The following is a 22,069-nucleotide window of genomic DNA, read 5'->3' on the forward strand; positions in this document are numbered from 1 at the left end:
CAGTAATAAGTTTGTTTTCTATATAGGTCTGTTTCTGTTTGGTAAATAAGCTCATTTGTGCCATTTTTTTAGATTCCACATATAAGTGATGCCATATGATATTTGTCTTTGCCTAACTGACTTCACTTGGTACAGTCATCTCTGGGTCCATTGGTGTTGCAGCTAATGGCATTGTTTCATTCTTTTTTATGGCTGAGTAGTATTCCATTATATAACTATACCACATCTTTATCCAGTCATCTGTCAGTGGGTGTTTAGGTTGCTTCCATATCTTGGCTATTGTAAATAGTGCTGCTGTGAACATTGAGGTGCATGTATCTTTTTGAATGAGAGTTTTCTGTGGATATATCCCCAGGAGCGGGATTCCTGGATCACATGGTAACTCAGTTTTTAGTTGTTTTTTGTATATATATATATTTTTTAATTGAAGTATAGTCAGTTTACAATGTGTCAATTTCTGATGTACAGCATAATGTTTGTTATACATAAACATACATAAATTCATTTTCATATTTTCACCATAAGTTACTACAAGATATTGAATACAGTTCCCTGTGCTATACAGTATATACTTGTTGTCTTCCTATTTTATATATATTAGTTAATATCTGCAAATCTCAAACTCTCAATTTATCCTTTCCCACCCCCTTTCCCCTCTGGTAACCAGTTTGCTTTCTATGTCTGTGAATCTGTTTCTGTTTTGTAAATAAGTTCATTTGTGTCCTTTTTTTTATTTAGATTCCACATATGAGTGATATCATATGGTATTTTTCTCTTTCTGGCTTACTTCACTTAGAATGACAATCTCCAGGTCCATCCATGTTGCTCCAAATGGCATTATTTTGTTCTTTTTTATGGCTGAGTAATATTCCTTTGTATAAATATACCACAGCTTCTTTATCCAGTCATCTGTGGATGGACATGTAGGTTGTTTCCATGTCTTGGCTATTGTAAATAGTTCTGTGAACATTGGGGTGCATGTGTCTTTTTGAATTAAGGTTCCTTCTGGATATATGCCCAGGAATGGGACTGCTGGATCATATGGTAAGTCTATTTTTAGTTTTTTGAGAAATCTCCATACTGTTTTCCATAACGGCTGCACCAGACTACATTCCCACCAGCAGCGTAGGAGGGTTCCCTTTTCTCCACACCCTCTCCAGCATTTATCGTTCATGGACTTTTGAATGATGGCCATTCTGACTGGTGTGAAGTGATACCTCATTGTAGTTTTGATTTGCATTTCTCTGATAATCAGCGATATTGGGCATTTTTTCATGTTCCTGTTGGCCATTCATATGTCTTCATTGGAGAGTTGCTTGTTTAGGTCTTATGCTCATTTTTGAATTGAGTTGTTTGTTTTTTTCTTATTAAATTGTATTAACTGTTTATATATTCTGGAGATTAAGCCCTTGTCAGTCTCATGTTTTGCAAATATTTTCTCCCATTCTGTAAGTTGTCATTTTATCTTGCTTATGGTTTCCTTTGCTGTGCAAAAGCTTGTAAGTTTGATTAGGTCCCATTTGTTTATTTTTGCTTTTATTTCTATTGCTTAGGTAGATTGCCCTAGGAGAACATTGTTGAGATTTATGTTGGGTAATATTTTGCCTGTGTTTTCTTCTAAGAGGTTTATAGTATCTTGTCTTATATTTAAGTCTTTAAGCCATTTTGAGTTTATTTTTGTGTATGGTGTGAGGGGGTATTCTAACTTCACTGATTTACATGCTGCTGTCTAGTTTTCCCAACACCATTTACTAAAGAGACTATCTTTACTCCATTGGCTTGCCTCCTTTTTCAAAAATTAATTGACCAAAATTTTGTGGGTTTATTTCTGGGCTCTCTGTTCTGTTCCATTGATCCATATGTCTGTTTTTGTACCAATATGATGCTGTTTTGATTACTGTAGCTCTGTAGTATTGTCTGAAGTCTGGGAGGGTTATTCCTCCAGCTTCATTCTTTTTCTTCAGTATTGCTTTGGCGATTCCATATAAATTTTAGGATTATTTTTTTCCAGCTCTGTGAAAAATGTCCTGGGTAATTTGACAGGGATCACATTAAGTCTGTAGTTTGCTTTGAGTAGTATGGCCATTTTAGTTCTTCCAATCCAAGAGCATTGGCTCTCTTTTCCGTTTCTTTAAATCATCTTTAATTCCCTTTATCAGTGTTTTGTAGTTCTCCACATATGTCTTTCACCTCCTTGGTCAAGTTTATTCTTAAGTATTTTAGTTTTCTTGATGTGATTTTTTTCTTTTTTTTTTTTTACATTTTTTTATTGAGTTATAGTCATTTTACAATGTTGTGAAATAGTTATCTTTTTCTTTTTTTGTATGTGTGGGGGAGGTAATTAGGTTTATTTATTTTTAGGGGAGGCCCTGGGGATTGAACCCAGGTCCTTGTGCGTGCTAATCATGCACTCTACCACTCGAGCTATATCTTCCCCCTTTTCTTGATGTGATTTTAAATATATTTTTTTTGAAGTACAGTCAGTTTATAATGTTGAGTCAGTTTCTGGTGTACAGTACAATACTTCAGTCACATAGGAACATACACACATTCTCATATTCTTTTATACCGTAAGTTACTACAAGATATTGAATACGGTTCCCTGTGCTATACAGTATAAACTTATTGTTTATCTATTTTATATATATATTAGTTAGTATCTGCAAATCTGAAACTCTCAATTTATTCCTTCCTACCCCCTTCCCCCCCACCCCATAACCATAAGTTTGTTTTCTATGTCTGTGAGTCTATTTCTATGATGTGATTTTAAAAGGGATTTTTTTTTTTACTTTCCTTTTCTGATATTTCATTATTTGTGTAAGAAATGCAACGGCTTGCTGTATGTTAGTCAATCTTGAATCCTGCTACCTTGCCTAATTCTTTTATCAGCTCTAATAGTTTTTGCGTGGAGCCTTTTGGGTTTTCTACATATAGTATCATGTCTTCCACATGTAGTGGACTGTCTCACTATTCATTATTTTGTCCCCAAACCTTAGAACCGTGCCTCATGAAGTAGGCTCTTAATAAATACGAGATAAATGAATTTTGACTGCCCGTTTTCAGGGTAAAATTCCTTCCTTGAATGTTTCATGCTCACATGAACTAATGACAGCACCCCATTACACATAACACAAAAGGAGGAATTTAGCAACAACCAAATAAGTGAAGGCACTGTATTTCATCTTCATGACTCATGCACATTGTTTCATCATCTCTTGCTTTGCCTGGGGTGGCTCAGTTCCCATTCCTCTGACTGGTTGGAGTAGAGAGTTTAATTCACGAGCGCTCTCCTTGCCCTTCCCAGGGGTAGAAAAGCTGGTCTGACAAGATGTTGGCTCTTCAGTCTTCGTTCTCCTGTTTCTTCTGCGGCCCAGAGATTTGGAGTCTACTTGTGACGCTTATGTAAAAACACATTGGATCCCTCCTTTGGGTGGTTTTTGACAAGCTATCTTTAATTAAGGGAATAAAACTAAATAGTTTTGGTGATCACCTTCATCCAGATGGGAGGAGCCAAGTAAGCATACAGATGTGCTTACGATAACCACCAGGTTCCTTTTTTGTTGATAGTTGGTGCTTTAGGTATAATAGACTAGTGCCCCCCCCCACTTTTTCACTGCATCCCTTTCAGTAAAAACTTTTGAATACATATTCCCAATGTATATTCCTCTAGGAGAAATGTTATAAAGAAGAAATTGGAACTATATTCAGTATCTTGTAACAACCCATAATGGAAAAGAACCTGAAACTGTATACCTAAAACTAACACAATAGTGTAAATCAACTATAGGTAATTAAAAAAAAAAAGGAATCAAAAATAGAGATTCTAATACTTTCTTCTCGTACCAAATGGATTGTCCTGTGCACACCATTTTGGAAACCGCTGGGATAGACAACTGCACTTTGGAATACTCTTTTAATATTGAGGTATAACTTATGTGCAATAAAGCACATAAATCTTAAATTCAAAGCTGGGTTACTTTTCACCTGTTTATACAGCTGTATAATGATAATTCCTATCAAAACATAGACCACTCTTGCACCCCCAGAAGGCTACCTTGTGCCCCCTTCCAGAGCATACTTCCCTTGTCGGCAACCTCTGCTCTGACCGCTGTCATCGCAGATTATTAGGATTATCTGGTTTTGAACTTTACAGCATCTACTCTAGCGTCTGACTTCGTTACTCAACATTTACAAGATTCATCTGTGTTATTTTATGTAGCAGTAGCAGTAGTCCATTCTTGTGAGTATCCTGTTGGATTCAGATGCCTTAGTTTCTCCATCCTACTGTTGACAGATATTTGAGTTATTACCAGCTTTTGACAATTACGAAGAAAGCTGCTGTGAACACTCCTACACATGTCTTTCGGGAGACATGAGCGCTCATTGTTGGTGGGTGTGTTTCCCAGAGTGGAAGTGCTGTAGTAAATGTTGCCAAAAAGTCTTGCCAAAGTGGTTGTGCCATCTACACTCCCACCAGCCATGTGTGAGAGAGAAGATTGCTCCACATCCTTGACAACACTTTGAGTCATCAGTCCTTTTAGTTTTAGCCATTCTAGTGGGAGACCTACAATACTCTAGATGAAAAGGGGGGAAATAATGCCAGGACAAACATCTTGTCTTCTGTTCTGGTTTCTCTCCCCTCCCTTTCCCACAAGAGACTCGTGGATGAGTTAAATCCACGGTGTATCTGCACAGCTCAGAGTCCAATGGCCATCACACTGTGATCTCTACGGGGATGCACACAGCAAGATTCTGAGTCTCAACTCGCCACAGCTCAGTCTTACCATAAACTACATAAAAGATCAGAGAACTACAGAGTGGGTTGTTTTTTCTTCCTTTCTGGAGCTCTTCACATTCAAAAGCAACCAGAAAACAAGGGCTTGTGTTTCTAGGATGACCAAAGCTGAATGTTTTCTAAAGGGAAGAAAGAAATTTCCAGAGCAGTTTCTCTTTTTGAACTCTCCTTCCAGTGTCCATAGGACTCAAGAATACAATCTCTAAACTGACTTTCCCTTGGTAAGTGATCCTGCAGCTTAAAAAAAAAAAAAAAAAGAAGTATTGAGATATAGGTCACATACCATACAATTCACCTATTTAAAGTGTACAATTCGATGGTGTTGAGTATATTCACAGATACATTCAACCGTCATCACAGTCAATTTTAGAACATTTCCATCACCTCTAAAAGAAACCCCAGACCGTTTCTCTATTATCCCCCATCCCCTATTCCAAACCCCACCCCCGACAAGCAGCCACTCATCTCTCTGTGGATTTGCTGATTCTGGACATTTCCTATAAATGGAGCTGTGCAGCACGTGACCTTTTGTGTCCATCTTCTTTCACTTGGCTTAAGTTTTCAAGGCTCATCTGCATCATAGCATGTATCCTTACTTCATTCCTTTTTATGGTGGAGTCCTATTCCATTGCCCGGAGAGATAACATTTTGTTTATCCATTCATCCACTGGTGGAAATTTGGGTTGTTTCTACCTTTTGGTTATCATTAAAAAAATTTTGCTATATCCTATAGCTTTTTAAACACTTTGATACTTTTAGGGTTTTTTATTAACTTATTTTCAATATGTATACACAAGACATAATCATTCTTAAGATATCAGTTAAGACCGTATGATTAGATTTTTTTCTCCCTGCTGTCTCTGGGAGCAGTTCTCTGCACATACCATGCTGATTCAAGTCTGCTCTCATCCCCTCTTTGCCTAGTTAACTACCACTCTTTCTTAATTACATGCTATTTACTCAGTATCCAAGTTCCTTGACTTACTTAAGAGAATATCTCATTTATTTGACTGTACATCTAGTTATGAAGCATCAGGATATTCCTAGCATTCAAAGAAACAATATGGAGGGGAGAGTATAGCTCAGAGGTAGAGCACATGCTTGGCATGCACGAGGTCCTAGGTTCAATCCCCAGTACCTCTATTAAAAAAAAAAAGAATAACCCTAATTACCTCCCCCACCCCCCCAAAAAAGAAATAATATAATGAACCAGGAGGAATGGCATTATCTCAAAACTAAGATTTATTTTCAACTCGTTTTTTCCAACGTTCTTTATATAGACTTGACTTTTGTTTTAAAAGGATACATTACCCATAAGCCATACTATATTTCATACCTCAAAAGAAGAAGTGGTAATTTACAAACTTTCTTCCTCTTCCTCTCACCCCACATCACATGCCCTGTAGTTGCTAATGGTTTCGGTCATAGGGGGCCAGGATATCTAAGAAAAAAATTTTTTTAATCTTTTTTTTGGTGGGTAGGTAATTAGGTTTATTTATTTATCTTAATGGAGATACTGGGAATTGAACTCAGGACCTCATGCAAGCTAAGCCTGCCCTCTACCACTGAGCTATACCACCCCTCCTAAGAAAACTTTTGTCATCAAATGATAGGAATGCATATGCTGGTGCTTCAGTCTTTCTCTTTTTAAGATGACCCTCAACCAACCACAGTTTACAGCATCGAGGACAATGTTCAGTCATTCATAAGTTTGCCAGGTGAAAATAAGACCTCTGCACACTGGTGTATTACTGGGTGGCCCTTTCCTGGGACGTGATCTGCTTTTGGTTCAGCCTAGCTTTTGGTTCATGCTGGTGGAATTTTTCCATATTTCCATTTTTACTTCTGCGCTTAGCAAGAGTAAGAAGAAAATGTAAGTGGTGAGGGTTATAAGGAAGAGTGAAAGAGACGATCTTAACAGTGAAAGGAAGAAAGACCCAGAAGGATGAAAGCCAGTGACCAAGTTACACCATCACATCATCTTCGTGCAGCCTCCTTTGTTAGAGCTCTTCAAAGGCAGTGGGAGAAAACCCAGTTTCACTCCTATTTGCCCCAGATATCTCTGTATTCATTTTCCAGGGCTGCCATAGCAAACTACCGCTGAGTGTTTTAAAACATGGGAAACTTACTCTGTCACAGTTCTAAAGGCCAGAAGTCCAAAATTAAGCTGTCAGCAGGACCACAATCCCTCCAAAGACTAATGGAAAATCCTTTCTTGCTTCTTCCAGCTTTTGGTGGTTCCAGGTGCTCCTTGGCTTGTAAACACATTACTCCGATCTCTGTCTCTATCGTCACATGGCCCCTTACTGTGCTTCTCTGTGCGTCCTTTTCTGTCTCATAAGAACACTTGTCATTGGATTTAGGTTTGAAATACATGTAGCTTTTTTTAAATTAAATTTTATTTTTTTTAATGGAGGTACTGGGGATTGAACCCAGGATCTTGTACATGCTAAGCACACACCCTACTACTGAGCTGTACCCCCAACCAAACTTTATGTTCTTTATTTTTTTCCTTTCTGAGGTGATGGGGTAGGGAGGGGGGAAGGCGGTAATTAGGTTTATTTATTTATTTTAATGGAGGTTCTGTGGATTGAACCCATGACCTTGAGCATGCTAAGCATGAGCTCTACCACTGAGCTACACCCTCCCCGTCATTGGATTTAGGGCTCACCCTATCCTGTATGATCTCGTCTTAATCCTTACCTTAACTACATCTGCAAACACATTGTTTCCAAAGAAGGACACATTCTGGGGTTCCAGATGGACATGAATATTGGGGATGGAGGAAGACATTATTCAACCCACTCCAAGCTCCTTGCTCAAATTTTACTGCTTCTGCCTTTGGTTAAAGTATTTACTCCTTTAAATGACAGTGAGCGCTCTACCCTGCCATTGATAAGAAACAGTCATTTAATAAATTTTACTGTAGTAAACTAACATGCAGAAAAATGCAGAAATCATAATGGATTTTCACAAAGACAGCATGCCCATGTAACAAGCACCTAAATCAAGACAGAACATTCCCAGGATAGATTAGGAGCCATATTCTTTCTTTTCCATTAAACTACAATTTTAAATTGTGGTAAAATACACATAACACACCACTGTATAGCACAGGGAACAAAAAAAAAATTACACATAACAAAATTTGCCATCTTAACCATTTTTAAGTGTACAGTTCAGTGGCAGTAAGTACATTCACATTGTCGGGCAACCATCCCCACCATCCAGCTCCAGAACTCTTTTCATCTTGCAAAACTAAAACCCCGACCCCATTAAACAGTAACTCTCCATTTCCCCAGACCCTGGTGACCACCACTCTCCTTCTGTCTCTATGAATTTGACTGCCCTGGGGACCTCATGTAAGTGGAATCATACAGTGTTTGTCTTCTTGTGCTTGGCTTATTTCAATCAGTCCTACGGCTTCATCCATGTTGTAACGTGTCAGAATTTCCTTCCTTTTTGGGGCTCAATATCATAGGAACCATATTCTTTCGAAAGATGATGACAGCCTCCTTTGGATTTTTATGGTTAAGTCTACTTAGTTTCATCCCTGGTTTTAATTAATTAAAAAATATGTGTTTCATTAGTGTTTTCCTCTTCGGTGATTATGGAGTTCAGTTTTTCGGGTTTTTAAACCAGAACCTAGCTCTCTGCTCTGGATCCTGTGGTTTTGGCCTTGCCAACCAATCTCCTGTGCATGTTAATGATCCCACTGAATCTACAGAAAAGCTAGAGAATCAATGGGTTTCAAAAGTGGATAAGAGTAACCAGAAGAAGACTCAAAAACCAATTTCTTATTCCTCTGTCCTCTTCCTGTCTTTGAGCTTGAAGGACCTTGGCAGTAGTTGAGATTTAACTCAGTGTCTTCCTCCTGGCAGCCCTCTGAAAGTCAGCAGGAGTCTGTGTTTTGTTTCTTTTTATTTAAGCACACTTAGTCATTGTTTTGGAAATACCTCACATTCCAGGTGATTCAAGACTTCTTGAATAAACAACTCACCTTTGTATAGACAGGACCCATTTCCAGCTGAATATATATGAATTTCCAGCTGAGCAGAAAAAAGACCAACCAAGATCTGAAGACAGAGAGGAAGGTAATTCCACGTCCATAGTAGACATGCTCAGAGGGATACAATTTAATTCATTTTCATCATGGCTAAGTCCCTGCCACCTTCACAGACAAATGCAGCACCTTAATCAGCACGAGCAGAGGGCCTGTTTCCTCCCTTAATCCATCAGCTGTGAAACAGGTTTTTGCTGTAGGCGACTTAAGTCATTTATTTTCATAGTTTGCACATTACACAATGACTTAGGACTAAATGCCAAGAAATATTGTAAGAGCGAGACCAAATCCAACCACACTTCACGTATTCATCTCTAATATTGGCCCTTAAACGCCCTTATAAAAGCCCATCCAGCTGTTTGTCTTTTTCTGAAACCTTTCTACCTGTGGAAAGTAGAGGAGGGGTCTTTATAGGGTGGCTACGCCAAAACCTGCCAGAACTACTGAAAAGTGAGTGAAAGGTGGTGGAGAGGGAACCAGTTACCTTTCTCTGCTTTCTTTCTCTGCTTTCTCCCAGTCACAGCCTAGTGATGCAGAAAAGTCAACCTGGCTTTGAAAAGGGAAGTGTGCACCTTCACCACAAAGAATTGATATTTCACGCAGATAAAGCGTGAGTTTTTCTACGTCTGGTCATGTTTCAGTGTTAGATGCTAAGCTCTCAAATCCCGAGGGAAGCTGTGCAAAACTCAGTGGTGTGGCCAGTGATTCCATCTTGCCTGCAGTACTCAAAGCTGGCAACTCTATGATTATTTAAACATTGCACCTAAAGCTGGTCCATCCTGTTTTTGAAATACTAAGGCTGGCTGCAGACTACAGGGAGAATGAGACTTGGGTTCATCTTGGGGATCACACACACACTTCTTGCCTAACCCTGAGAACTAACTGCAGCTGAGAATTCTTCATCATTAGCTCTACTTACAAGCTGGAAAGGTTTCAGCTGTAGCAGCATATTAGGTTGCTTTTCCCTCCAGGGAGAGGACATAAAAGTGTTTGCACGTGGCTACTGTTAGTCTTGTGATTCTTGCTCCCATTTGGATAAAATTAATACCTTGCCTTGCTTTCCAGAACCTTTCTTGAGGCCCTCTGATTGCAAGTAAAAAGAAACCTAACTAGAAATGGCATTAAGCAAAGATGGTATTTACTATCTTGCATAATCAGAAGTTCAGATACTGAATTCTCAGAACTTGCTTATGACATAATCCAGAGCCCAGGTTCTTTCCATCTTTCCACTCGGCCATCCTTTAACTTCCTGCTTTGGCCTTAGCTTGTCTCCTCACCATACAAAGGGGCTCAGCTGCTCCAAACATTACATTCCTAGGCAAGAATTTCCAAGGTTCTTTCTTTTAATTGAGGTGAAATTCACATGACATAAAATTAACCGTTTTATGTATGGATGTATGTATTTAATTTACTTTTTTTTAAGTTTTAGAACATTTAGTTTATTTTTTGTACAATTTTATTTTGAGGGGGGAGGAATTAGTTTATTTATGTATGTATGTGTGTATGTATGTGTGTATTGTAATGGAGGTACTGGGGATTGAACCCAGGACCTTGTGGATGCTAAGCACACACTCTGCCACTGAGCTACATCCTTCCCTCTTGTATGCATTTACTTTTATCATGGTCCCAGACTTGCCATTTATGAAATACACCAGCTAGTATTATACTGCAGTCAATTCGTTCATTAATGGTATTACCCTGATAGTTATTAAAATTTGTTTCAGGTACATATGTTGAAAATATTTTCTTTTGCATTCTTGCTGAAGATAGGTAAAAGTTAATAATTTTAAAAGTGAACAATTCAGTGGTATTTAGAGCCTTCACAATGTTTGCAATCACCACCTCCATCTAGTTCCAAAACGTCCGCATGACTCCTGAAGGAGACCTCATACCCACTCAACAGTCACTCTCCCTGTCCCTCCTCTCTGATTCCTGGGAAACCACTAATCTTTCTGCCTCTAGGGGTTTGCCTATTCTGGACATTTCATATTGGAATCATGCAATACGGGGCCTTTGGTGGGACTTTCTTCAGTTCGCCTAATGTGTTCGAGGTTCATCCACACTGTAGTGTGAAAAAGAGTGCTGCATCCTGTTTCTGATGTTCCGTTGCGTGAACACGCCGCACCTAGCTCGTGCATTCTGCTGCCGATGGTCACTTGGGCGGTTTCCACCTTTTGGCTATTGTGAAGAGTGCTGCTATGCGCATGCCTGTACATGTATTTTTTTGAGTAACTGATTTTCAGTTCTTTGGGGCATATACCTAGGAACAGGATTACCAGGAAATTTTCTGAAAAGCACCCCTAGACGTCCCCTCGCATCCTACAGGTCAGAATTGTGTCACGTCCCCGTGCCTACAGCAGTATCTGGGCAAAGAGAGTGAGACCACCGCAACTTGCTTAAACTAATCAAGGTTCACACCCTGTGGTTGGGTCGGGGCCCAGTCAGTGCTGAAGGACACGGTCACTTGGAAGAGGACCATTTTCAGAAGGCAGTGATCTTGAGCATGAACGCCCTGACACAAGTAGGCAAGTTCTTTTTCAACCATCCCTCCCCCCTCTTGCTAGAGCAATTTATATTCTGTTCAAGGGTGTGAACCTGTCTGTTCTCCCTACCAAGAAGCATTTGCTTTGGGGATTGTTTATTCTACAAAGATCTGTCTTAAGAAGTGTGGGAACTAGAGTCATGACAAACATGTCAGACGATGAAGGCTATGGGAGATGGAAGCTCTTAAAAAACACTAGAGGAGAGACCTTGGTGGGTCCAGGGTGTGCTTTCCCTTCAGCATCCTGGAAGAGACACTGGGGATACGTTTATTGCCCATTGATTTCATGTCTTCGAGATTCTGGTTTGGGTACCCAGATTGGCCTTTGCCACCACCACCAAGTCATATGGAATTCATTGTATTTGTCTATTCCACAGACATTTCCTGTGTGCCTACTGTGTGTCAGGCACTGGGCAAGGCAGCGGGGAGATGATGGGAAACCACAAAGCCTCCGTTAGCGCCGCTCCTCAAGGACCTTACGGTGTGGAGGAGACTGAGATTAACCACATAATTATACAGATCATTTTTTAACCTGTCGATCATTACTTTTTGTAATTGAAGTATATATGCTATACAATATTAGGTGTTATAGGTATACCAGAGAGTGAGCCACAATTTCTAAAGGCTGTACCCCATGTGTAGTTATTATGTAACGTTGGCCATACTCCCCGTGTTGTGTAATACATCCTTCTAGCTTATTTTGTCCAAAATAGTTTGTCCCTCTTACTCCCCCACCCCTAGATTGGCCCTCCTCGCTTCCTTCTCTCCATGGTAACCACTAATTTGTCCTCTCTGTTTGTGAAAATCTGCTTCTTTTTTGTTACAGTCACTAGTTTGTTGTTATTTTTTAGATTCCACATATAAGTGATATCATACAGCATTTGTCTTTCTCTGTCTGACTTACTTCACTTAGCGTAATGACCTCTGAGTCCATCCATGTTGCTGCAAATGGCAAAATTTCGTTCTTTTTTATGGCTGAGTTCCATTAAATGAGTTCCATTGTGTATTTGTGTATACACACACACACACACACACACACACATCTTCTTTATCCATTCATCTGTTGATAGACACTTAGGTTGCTTCCATATCTTAGCTATTGTAAATAATACTGCTATGAACATTGGGGTTATGCAGATCATTTTTAAATTAATATTGTGATAAATGTGATGAGGGAAAAAAAAAAAAGGCACAGGGTCCTATGAAAGTGGAAGACAGGAAGCATTCTGATGGGACCTTCCATGACAAGAGACAAGAGGAAACACTGCAGCCGTTCTTGTAATGCTCGGTTAGGGGAAAGTGGTTACATCAGCAAAGGTCAGTGAAGTCCCTCAATTAGCCAGCAAGGTCGAGTGCAGGCTCCTGGGACCCAACTTAGGCCATAATGAGGATGAACTTGTTTTCAACTGAATGTTCATGAGAAAAATAATACTAGGTTTGAAAACAAATAGTCTGTTTCAGGCCAGAGCAGGGCAGTTTTTAAAACTTGAATTGCAATCCCTGTGTCACTCTGTGCTGTGCTGGAAGAGAAGTACCATGTCAGGCCACCACCTGGGCCTCAGTCGTCTAGACAAGCTGTCGGTGCTCAGGCCCAGGGAGGTCACCCATAGGCTGACTGGCAGCCAAGGGGTGGCCTGGCACACAAGCTTGGCTCAAAAACACACTCTGTACTGGTGTGTTAGTTTCCGGCAGCTGCTGTGACAAATTACCACACACTTGGTGGTTTACAACAACAGAAAGATATTCTCTCCCAGTTCTGGAGGCCAGATGTCTGAACTCAAGGTGTGGGCAGGGGAGGCTCTCCCGGGTGTCTTCCAGCTCTGGGAGCCTCAGGGATTCCTTGACCTGTGGCCGCATGACTCTAATCTCTCCCTGTCTTCACATCTCCTTCTCCTCTCCATGTATCTTTTCTAAGGATGCTTGTCACTGAACGGACAGGTTATCCTGGGGGGAGGATGTAGCTCAAGCAGCAGGGCGCGTGCTTAGCGTACACAAGGTTCAGTCCTCAGCACCTCCTCTAAAAATAAGTAAGTAAACCTAATTACCCACCCCAAAAGAAATAAATAAAATAAGAATTTAGAGCTTAGCCAGATGATCCAGGATGATGTTTTCTTGGAATCCTAAATTTAGTTGTATCCGCAAAGACCTTTTTTGCAGATAAGGTCACATTCACAAGGAAGGTTCCTAGGGCTAGGCCACGGACATGTCTTTTTGAGGCTCACCATTCAACCCACTACCAGTGGATAGTGACTGTTAGACCCCATCATGTCAGGGAAGATGCTGGACAGTGAGAACAATCCAGTCGGGTCCTCCCTTTATGAGAGTCTGAGCACAAGACATGCAGGACATAGACACCTCCACTGGAGTTGTGCAGAAGCCAAGGGACCCCGAAAGAAGACGTTGCAAGTCAGAGCAATGACCCGCTGAGGCCACGTCATGAGAATGGGGACAATTCTAGGGCTTCTCTTCCCTGGCATACCATTCTCATCGATGTAAGCAGAAACATGTCTTTTTTTTTTTTTTTTTTTGCATTCTATTTTAACGTCTGGGAGTGTGTCTAACAATAGCTGGTTTTGTTGAGGCAGCCGTCCTGAAGTGATGGACGTTTGGGTGGTTTCCACCATTTGGCTATTGTGAAGTGTTGCTATGACCATTTGTGGTCAAGTTTTGGTATGAACATCCGCTTCAGTTCTTTTGGATACAGTCACAGTGATGCAGGAAAACGGATGTGGGGCGTGAGGAGGGCCGAGTCCCAGGTCTCAGTTGAGCCCCTGGGACGTGCCCTGCCAAGTGTGGGTCCTTGGCTTCGCACAGGAAAGAATTCAAGTGCAAGCCACCGTTGAGTTAAGGTAGATTTATTTAGAGAGATACACACTGCATAGAGTGTAAGGCAAGAGAAAGGCAAGGGAAGAGGTGTGGGAGTTGGGTGCTCAGGTCAAAGTACAAGTAGGTGCACACTCCATAGACAGAGAGCGGGCTGTCTCCGAAGGAGAGAGAGAGCGCAAAAGGGCCACTAGGCGTGGTGGTGTCACTTTTTATGGTCTCAGTAGCTTCACATGCCTACAGGTGGGATCAATCCAACTGCCCTGGGGAAGGGGCTGGGATTCCCAGGAATTGGGCCACCGCCCATCCTTTGGCCTTTTGCGGGTAGCCTTGGGGCTGTCATGGTGCCTGCGGGCATGTTACTAATCACGTGGTTACAATGAGCATATACTGAAGCTCAAGGTCCACTAGAAGTTAAGCCTCTTAATCCTCAAGGCCCACTGGGAGGTGAATCTTCACCATTTTGGTGTTAAATTGCTGTCACTCCTTGAGTGGCTGTGCCCTGCCCTCTTCCCTCCTGTCTCAATAGGAGTGGAATTGCTGGCTTCCTGTGGTAACTCTACGTTTAACTTACCAAAGAACCGCCAAATTGTCCTGCGCAGGGACTGCACCAGTTTACATTCCCACCGGCAGTGTAGGAGGGTTCCAGTTTCTCCACATCCTTACAACACCTCCCCTCCCCCCGCAGTGAAAGGTTAATACCACACATATACCGTGTATTTGTTTGTGTACGGTGGCCCTTTCAAGGGCAGACTTTGTGTCTAATGAAAACATTTGCTGAGAGTCACGGACTCAGAAGCCTGCAGGAATTTATAAAAACACTGCTGGCTCACCAGAGACACATCTGCCTGCCCTCAGGGCCAGGCTGCAGACACTGATTTTATTTTATTGAAATGTGTATAGAGTGGACGTAGCATCATATATTCCATCGTCCCCTTTTTTCTTTTGATGGGCATTCACTTTGTGGCCAGTTTACCGCCACAAGAAAAAGAAAATGCTGCAGTAAACATCCTTGTCCTTATGGATTGGTGTTTTTATTTCTTTGGGACGGATTCCCAGGAGTGGGATTAATGGGTCAAAGGGTTTAGTTTTCATTTTAACAGATGTTGCCAGATTGCTTTCCCAAAGGGCTGCAAAACTTCACATGTACAAGAGTGCCCTTTCCTCCATATTCCTGCCAGTGCTGGACAGCATCGTTCAGGGAAGTTTACATCCATCAGTTTGATGGATGTAAAATGACATCTCATTGCTTCTTTAATTTGCATTTTTCTGACTGTTACCTAACAAAAGTTCCCATGCTGGAGGCACCGTGAGGCCCAATAAACCGAAACGTTGGAGTTTGGAGCAGAGAAAAGTTTATTGCAGGGACAAGCAAGAAGGAAGGGCGGCTCCTGCTTGAAAAACCTGAACTCCCTGATAGCTTCCAGGAAAAAGGTTTTATAGACAAAATTTGGGGGGAGGGTTGCAGGGTGTGTGATTTTCTTATGATTGGTTGGTGGTGTTCCAGGAATCTTGTGCTCAGCCTGGAGTTACCATCCTCCACCTGGGTGGGGCCTTAGTTCCCACAGAAGAACTCAGAGGTATTGTTCTATATATTCCTTGAGGGGGAACCTATTGTTTCACGACTGCTCCTCCTTTGTCTCTGCATCCCCTCCCTTCCGTGATTAGCAACCATTTGAATCTGCCCTTTGGAGCTCAAGGAAGGTCAAGCAGGTGGAGCGAAGCCCATTTCTTTCTTTCTTTCTTTCTTTCTTTCTTTTCTAAAGCTCATTTCTTACAAAAGATAAAAAGGGTTGGGGGAGAAGAAAGGTATGTACCAGGGAGGACCCCACAGGGTCTTGCTCTGTTTCATGACCACTGTTGATTTGAAGGTCTTTACATTCGTTTGTTGGCCATTTGGTTTTGCTCCTCTGTAAATAATCTTTTCGTAATCTAAATCCATTTCTGTCTTGGTTGTTTGTCTTGTACAAGTCAATTTGTAAAAGCTCTTTAGACAGTGTCCATTTGGCTTGATCGAGGAGAAGTGGTTTAGAACATTCTTCTCTGGGGCGGGTGGGCCAAGGGTCGCATCAGAACTCAGCTGCTGACTGGCCGTGTGACCCCAGCAAGACATTCCACTTTGTCATGCCTCCGTTTATTCATCTAGAAAGTAGTGATCATCATCAACATTCTAACTCCTACGTCATACTGTTCCAGACACAAATGAGTTAATACAAGTCAAGTCAACAGGATGGTGAATGACACACAGTAAGTCAGTCAACAGCAGTGGGTGACTATTTATATTGCAAATATTTTCCCAGCGCCATCATTTGCACGGGCTTTATTTATGGTTTCCTTTGTCACATAAAACATTTTAACGTTTACATAGTCAAATACCCATTTTTTCTTTCATACCTTCTCAGTTCCCAGGCCTGGTTAAGAATATCTCTCCGTTTCCTTCATGATGAATTTCCTTGTTCTAATAATCGGAGGCATGTGGCTCACCGTTTCCCACACTGGGATGCACTGTCCTCCCAGCTCCTAGATCTGTTTCCTCCCCTTCTCCCTCACCCCCAACGAGATGAGCCCTTTGGATCACTTTCACTTCCTCCATCTCCTCCTCTCCTCCCCCATGCTCCCCGCTGAGACCCATGAAAGACTCTTCCCTCCCCACCCCCACTCACCAACCTCTGAGGTTTGGCTGACATAATCCAGTGTTTGTTAGCATTCCCTTAGGGGATGTCCGTTTGGTTTCTGGAGTCCTCTGTTACACAAATCCCAGTCCATCTGGATCCATTTATTTACTTATTTATTTTAAATTTTTGTTTATTTTTAATTTTTTTAATGGAGGTACTGGGGATTGAACCCAGGACCTCATGCATGCTAGGCATGCGCTCTACCCTGACTCTCCTCCTCGCTACCCCGCCGCCATCTGGATCTATTTAGATGTAAAACGTCGTATGCCTACATTCTTAATGCTGTTTTGTCTTTTCTTCACCTTTTTTCTCTTTTCTTTTCAGGTTTAGTTGTTGTTTGGTTAGTCTTTTCTCAAGTCGTTTCTTCAGATGGAGTTCTGTTCTCTGAATCCTTGGGTATCCTTGACTGCCTTCCTTTCCATCAATAGATGGAAAGAATTTTGAAAACTGCAGAGAGGATTCTTGGATTGGGGTCCTTTCTCTCTCTTCTCTGTAGATGCCGCTTCACTGTCATTTCTCCGTGGCGAAGATGAAAAATCGGAGTCCAGTCTGGTTTTTTCCTTTGTGAATATCTTCTGCTTTCCGCCGGACACTTGTAAGATGTTTATCTTTATGGTTTGGGAATTTTACTAGAATTTGCCCACATATGACTTATCTCATCAGACTAGACTGGAACTATGAGCCCTTCCCGTCTGCAGTCTCCAATCTTTATTAATGTCAGCCAACTTTTCCGCTCTTATTTGTTCATCTGTTGCATCTTCTCATTTGGCACGCCCGTTACGCATACATTCGCTCTTGTGGAGCCAGCCTCCAACTCGGTTATCTTTCCCCACAGATTGCTGTTTCTTTATCATTTTGCTCTATGTTTTAAGACATTTCTTGCATTTGATCTCCCAGATCTTAGTAGAGGGTCTACTCACCTTTCAGCTCATAAATGGAGTTAAGTTCAAGACAATCGTAACTCTAAAAAGTGCTTTATGTGCTATATTTGGATTTCCTTAAGTGCTATTGTTTATAACTGTTTTTGAAACCAAGCAGAACCCTGTGGGGACCCTGGGTACAAAAGTTTTTCCGTGTCCCCTGTTTCTTATTTGTAGGAAAAGGCTTCAGCCTCCAAGACCTTCCCTGAGTTCCAAAGGGCAGATTCTAACAGTAGTTAGGGAAGGGAGGGAATGCAGAGACAAAGGAGGAGCAGCCGAGAAACAACAGTGCAGCGGTAGGGCAGGGTCCTGGGTCCTCCTCGAGGGAGATGCAGAACAACCTGCCTCTGAGTTCTCCTAAAGGAACTAAGGCTCCCACCCGAGTGGACGGTGGTAACTTCAGTCTGAACAGAAGATTTCTGGCCACCTGTTACCTCACCACCAACCAATCAGAAGAAAGTCACACACACTGCAGCCCTCACCCCAAATTTGCCTATGAAAACTCTTCCCTGAAAACTATCCAGGACTTTGGGTCCCCGTTTGAGACAGGAGGGGAGGGGGAGGGGGCAGGGCACAGCCATTCAAGGACAGCGATTAATACCCAAATGGTGGAAGATTCAACTCCCAGTTGGCCTCGAGGATTAAGACGGCGGGGAGTTTGACTTCTAGTAGAACTTGAGCTTCATTATATGCTCCTTGTAACATACTAACATGATAAATAACATGCCCACAGGTGCCATGACAGTCCCAAGGCTAACCATAGAAGGTCAGAGAGTGGGTGGTGGCCCAATTCCTGGGAATCCCAGCCCCTTCCCCAGCGTAGTTGGAATAGTCCTCCCACTTGTAGGCATGAAGCTACCGAGCCCATAAAAACTGGTAACACCACACCTTATGGCCACCTCTTTTGCTTCTTCCTCTTCAGATATGGCCCGCTCTCTGTCTACGGAGTTTGTACCTACTTTTACTATAACCTGAGCACCCAACCCCACACCTCATGGCCTTTCTCTTGCCTTTGAAACAGCCTACACTCTATGCAGTAGTATCTCTATAAATAGATCTGCCTTTACTCAACTGGGGCTCGCTCTTGAATTCATTCCTGCACAAAGCCAAGGACCTACACCTGACAGGATACATCCCAGGGCCCTTCTCATGCGCCACATCCATTTTTCCTGCATCACATTCTCCTTGCTTGGTGCCCTGTAATAAACCTTTCTCTGCTCCAAACTCCGACTTTCCGGTTTGTTCGGCCTCACTGTGACGAACTTAACATTCATCGACATTTTAAATTCAGGGGCACCTCTGTCTATTTCAGCCATGCGTATTCTAATTACTGTCCCCAGTCTTCCTGTCTCTGGGTGCTGGGGCCCCTTTAGTGGGCTGAGCCTCCTCTTGGTCAGCTCCCCGGGGCTCAGGTCTACTTGCTGAGGCTTTCCTACATTGCGGAGGCCGGCAGTGCAGCCTCCCACGTGGCTTGTACTACAGGGGTGATCTGCTTTTATTCACAGAACTTCTGACACCAAATTGGGGGGGGGGATTTTCCCCCTATACCAGCCAATTCTCCAACTCTCCAGACACCAGCTTGGTGTCCTCCAAGTCAGTTTAAGTGACACTAACTACCCAGAGTCAGCATCAGATCCCACAGGTGAAGGGCTCAGTCCCACAAGACTGTTGGACTCAACCCCAGAAAAACAAATAGCTAAAAACCAGATGGGGAAGAAAGCCTTGTTTAAGGCCTTCCCCTCCACCCAAATCCCCCTTCCCCAATTTTTCTAATCTTGTTATGACATTTCTTCATTAAAAAAAAATAAATTATGACCATAGAGGTAGAAAGTAGATTGGTGTTTGCCCAGAGCTGGGGTGGCTCTATGAGGCATGACTGACCATGGGTATCGGGGCTCGTGGGGGTGGGTGACGAAAAAGTTCTGGAATTAGACAGGAGTGATGGTTGCACAAGTTTGTGAATATACTAAAAATGGCCAAACTGTACTTTAAAAGGGTGAATTTATTATTTCTTGGCCTTTTGGCTAAGATCAAGTACAAATATCTGTTTTTAGTTGGTGTCCTTGGCTGACCTGGAGTTGAGGGCTGGAGGGCAGAGTCCTTGGGGAGTTGCATGGTGTCTTGAGTGAGTGGCTAGGGTGGCTGGGAATCCAGTCTGGAGCCAGCCTCTGACCCAGCACATCCTGGCCACCTCCGCCAGCACACAGCCGTATACCAGGGACCTGGCTGCCAGAATCAACCAGATTGTTTCTCTTGGGAGTTTCTCAGGCTTCCCTCTGCCAACCGGTTGGTTCTCTTAGATTCCATTTTATTTTGCTCTATCAATAGTAAGAAAGGACTGATCCCTGGGTAGCCATAAAGGTGGAGGGGAAGTGCTGGCTTAGTCCTCAGCGGGAAAGGCGTAGGAAGGGCATTGACAGAAGTTTGAATTGTGTCCTGGTTATCCGGTTTATCTCAGGCCTTGTAGGCGTGTATCTGAACGTAAGACTGTAAGAAAGTATACAAGATAGCCAACGAAATGAGTGACCGAAAAATACAAATGTTGAGTTGAATTTTATAGTATGTGAATTCTCTCTCAGTATGAGATTTATCCGTAGTTGTAAGCATCCTAGACCCCGGACCTCTTTCGTTCCCATTGCCACCTCTCCACCCAGCCCGCCCGTGAGTGGGAAAGCTGGAATTTCAACCCAGGAACATCTGCTTCCACAGGCCCTTCTCTTTTGCCCCCTCCGCATGTTGGTGTGAGGTAGCCTGGCAGCAAAGACCATGCTGAGCTGGAACTTTATTCTTTTCATAATCAAAGGCTTTCAGAGTGTGGAGGATATAGCTCAAGTGGTAGAGTGCTGGCTTAGCATCCATAAGGTCCTGGGTTCAATCCCCAGTACAGTACCTCCTCTAAAAAAGTAGACAAATAAGCAAACTAAATTGCCTCCCCCAACAAAAAATAAATAAATAAATAAAAATTTAGGGTCAGTAGAGCCCAGTGGCAGAGTGCCTGCTTAACAAATGCACGAGGTCCTGGGTTCCATCCCTAGTACCTCCTCTAAATAAATAAGTAATCCTAATTACTTCCCCACCCGAAATTAAAAAATAAATAAACAAGAAAAAAAAGTTTTTTAAAGGGTTTTGAAGTAAGAAGAGAGGCATGATTCAATTTTTGTGTTGGAAGGATAATTTTTAGGAACTTTACATGAATTTTCTTGGTTAGAAATAATAACAATAGATGAGGCTATCAGAGTCCATTTTCTGGATGGACTATAATTTTAGTAGTTTTGTTTTTAAAAGTTTTTTTTTTCCTTTTAATCATGAGTGAAATATCAGCCTCTATGGGAACCGCAGAGAGCGGTGTGATTTTTTTTCTCTCATTCTTTTTTTTTCAAATATGCATCTTAATGAATTTGGAGATTGGTGTCCATCATTAAGCAAAAGATAGTCCGAGAGAGAAGCAGCAGTTGGACAATGTTTGCCTATGAAGTCAGTCTGTCTTTAATGTTATTCTACTTTTTCCAAAGTTGAATTTCTCTGCTGTGTAGCACTGCAGGCCCTAAGTGAAACTGTATTCAAATTTATAGGTGATAAATGGTTTTAAATAAACACGCACGGCGTCCCAGCCCAGCCCGGAAAGCACTGGCTGAAGTATAGACAGAGCTGATCGGCCACCATGTCAGTTTGCTCAGGGCCGCTTCCTAGTGCAGTGCCACAGTCTGGGTTACACAACAGAAAGCTGATTTTCTCACGGTCCTGGAGGCCGGAAATCCAAATCAAGGGGTTGGCAGGTGTTCTTCTGAGGTCTCTCCCCTCGCTTTGCACACGGCTGCCCTCTCCCTGTGTCCTCCCGTGGTCTTCCCTCTGTGTCCTCATCTCCTCTTTTTATAAAGACACCAGTCCTACCGGGTTAGGGCCCCACCCACTAATGACCTCATTTTGATTTAATTACCTCTTTAAAGACGACATCTCCAAATACAGTCACATTACGAGGTACTGGAGGTTAGGACTTCAACATGGGAACTTGGGGGGACACAAATCAGCTCATAACAGACACCCTAGTTTACATCTTGCTCCAAGGAGTCGTAAGAGTGAAGAAAATGTTTCTACCCAGTCTAGAGGTAGGTTACCAGAAATCACCACAGACACTGGATCACACCTGATACCCCACCCTTACTCCGTCCTCAGGCCACTGCCCTCGTGCTATACAACACCCACCCCTCTTCTCAAACCCCTAGCAACCACTGATCTATTCTTCTTTATAAT

Source organism: Camelus dromedarius, chromosome 31 (assembly GCF_036321535.1).
Source record: "Camelus dromedarius isolate mCamDro1 chromosome 31, mCamDro1.pat, whole genome shotgun sequence".
NCBI classification, from domain to species: domain Eukaryota; kingdom Metazoa; phylum Chordata; class Mammalia; order Artiodactyla; family Camelidae; genus Camelus; species Camelus dromedarius.